Raw genomic sequence first — 2,500 nt, 5'->3', positions numbered from 1 at the left:
GGGGTGATTTGCTGCGGAAGTTTCTCCAGCTCTTTATGTCTAAGCATGTTTTGTGACAACAAATCGATCAAAGCAGCAACCAGAACATGGCTCGTTGGTCTTGTGGTATGATTCTCGCTTAGGGTGCAGGGCGCCTTTGTCTAAGCATGTTTTGTGACAACAAATCGATCAATCGAAGCAGCAGCTGGAACATGGCTCGTTGGTCTAGGGGTATGATTCTAGCTTAGGGTGCAAGAGGTCCCGTGTTCAAATCCAGGATGAGCCCAAAACAGTAAGTTGTTGAAGGAGGTTATTTAGTGAAGAGGGCTCCTGTTCTATTCCCAAATCTGTCTTTTACCCAACGTCGATCTGGGTGATTTGCTGCAGAAGTTTCTCCAGCTCTTTTTGAATATGCGTGTTTTGCGACAAAAAATCGATCAATGCAGCAACCAGAACATGGCTCGTTGGTCTTGTGGTATGATTCTCGCTTAGGGTGCAGGGCGCCTTTGTCTAAGCATGTTTTGTGACAACAAATCGATAAATCGAAGCAGCAGCTGGAACATGGCTCGTTGGTCTAGGGGTATGATTCTAGCTTAGGGTGCAAGAGGTCCCGTGTTCAAATCCAGGATGAGCCCATTACAGTAAGTTGTTGAAGGAGGTTATTTAGTGAAGAGGGCTCCTGTTCTATTCCCAAATCTGTCTTTTACCCAACGTCGATCTGGGTGATTTGCTGCAGAAGTTTCTCCAGCTCTTTTTGAATATGCGTGTTTTGCGACAAAAAATCGATCAATGCAGCAACCAGAACATGGCTCGTTGGTCTTGTGGTATGATTCTCTCTTAGGGTGCAGGGAGCCTTTGTCTAAGCATGTTTTGTGACAACAAATCGATCAATCGAATCAGCAACTGGAACATGGCTCGTTGGTCTAGGGGTATGATTCTCGCTTAGGGTGCGAGAGGTCCCGGGTTCAAATCCCGGACGAGCCCATTACTTCTACAGCCCATTGCTGTAGAAGGAGGTAACCTGGCAAAGAGGGCTCCTGTTCGATTCCCAAATCAGTCCTTTTCCAAACGTAGATCGGGGTGATTTTCTGCAGAATTTTCTCGAACTCTTTTTGTCTACGCATGTTTTGTGACAACAAATCGATCAATCGAAGCAACAGCTGGAGCATGGCTCGTTGGTCTAGGGGTATGATTCTAGCTTAGGGTGCGAGAGGTCCTGGGTTCAAATCCCGGATGAGCCCATTACAGTATGCTGTTGAAGGAGGTAACCTGGCAAAGAGGGCTCCTGTTCTATTCCCAAATCAGTCCTTTACCCAACGTATATCGGGGTGATTTGCTGCAGAAGTTTCTCCTGCTCTTTTTGTCTACTCATTCTTTGTGACAACAAATCAATCAAAGCCGCAACCAGAACATGGCTCGTTGGTCTAGGGGTATGATTCTTGCATAGGGTGCCAGAAGTCCTGGGTTCAAATCCCGGATGAGCCCATTACAGTATGCTGTTGAAGGAGGTAACATGGCAAAGAGGGCTCCTGTTCTATTCCAAAATCAGTCCTTTACCCAACGTATATCGGGGTGATTTGCTGCAGAAGTTTCTCCAGCTCTTTTTGTCTAAGCATTTTTTACGACAAAAAATCGATCAAAGCAGCAACCAGAACATGACTCGTTGGTCTTGTGGTGTGATTCTCGCTTAGGGTGCAGGGAGCCTTTGTCTAAGCATGTTTTGTGACAACAAATCGATCAATCGAAGCAGCAGCTGGAGCATGGCTCGTTGGTCTAGGGGTATGATTCTAGCTTAGGGTGCGAGAGGTCTAGGATTCAAATCCCGGACGAGCCCATTACAGTATGCTGTTGAAAGAGGTAACCTGGCAAAGAGGGCTGCTGTTCTATTCCCAAATCTGTCATTTACCCAAGGTCGATCGGGGTGATTTGCTGCGGAAGTTTCTCCAGCTCTTTATGTCTAAGCATGTTTTGTGACAACAAATCGATCAAAGCAGCAACCAGAACATGGCTCGTTGGTCTAGGGGTATGATTCTCGCTTTGGGTGCGAGAGGTCCTGGGTTCAAATCCCGGACGAGCCCTTTACAGTAAGTTGTTGAAGGAGGTTATTTAGTGAAGAGGGCTCCTGTTCTATTCCCAAATCTGTCTTTTACCCAACGTCGATCTGGGTGATTTGCTGCAGAAGTTTCTCCAGCTCTTTATGTCTAAGCATGTTTTGTGACAACAAATCGATCAAAGCAGCAACCAGAACATGGCTCGTTGGTCTAGGGGTATGATTCTCGCTTTGGGTGCGAGAGGTCCCGGGTTCAAATCCCGGACGAGCCCTTTACAGTAAGTTGTTGAAGGAGGTTATTTAGTGAAGAGGGCTCCTGTTCTATTCCCAAATCTGTCTTTTACCCAACGTCGATCTGGGTGATTTGCTGCAGAAGTTTCTCCAGCTCTTTTTGAATATGCGTGTTTTGCGACAAAAAATCGATCAATGCAGCAACCAGAACATGGCTCGTTGGTCTTGTGGTATGATTCT

General features: G+C 46.4%; 3 non-coding genes across 3 annotated transcripts; all 3 read left to right on the top strand.

Annotated features, from left to right (window-relative positions):
* The first annotated feature begins 891 nt into the window (after window positions 1–891).
* trnap-agg (transfer RNA proline (anticodon AGG)) lies at window positions 892–963 on the top strand. The gene has a single exon. It is a non-coding gene; the product is annotated as a tRNA-Pro (tRNA).
* A 1,022-nt stretch (window positions 964–1,985) lies between these two features.
* On the top strand, window positions 1,986–2,057 carry trnap-ugg (transfer RNA proline (anticodon UGG)). The gene has a single exon. It is a non-coding gene; the product is annotated as a tRNA-Pro (tRNA).
* A 172-nt stretch (window positions 2,058–2,229) lies between these two features.
* trnap-ugg (transfer RNA proline (anticodon UGG)) lies at window positions 2,230–2,301 on the top strand. The gene has a single exon. It is a non-coding gene; the product is annotated as a tRNA-Pro (tRNA).
* Window positions 2,302–2,500: the final 199 nt, after the last annotated feature.

The sequence above is a fragment of the Osmerus eperlanus genome, chromosome 27, assembly GCF_963692335.1.
Source record: "Osmerus eperlanus chromosome 27, fOsmEpe2.1, whole genome shotgun sequence".
Lineage (NCBI taxonomy): Eukaryota > Metazoa > Chordata > Actinopteri > Osmeriformes > Osmeridae > Osmerus > Osmerus eperlanus.
This window is presented reverse-complemented; position numbering and strand designations above follow the sequence as displayed.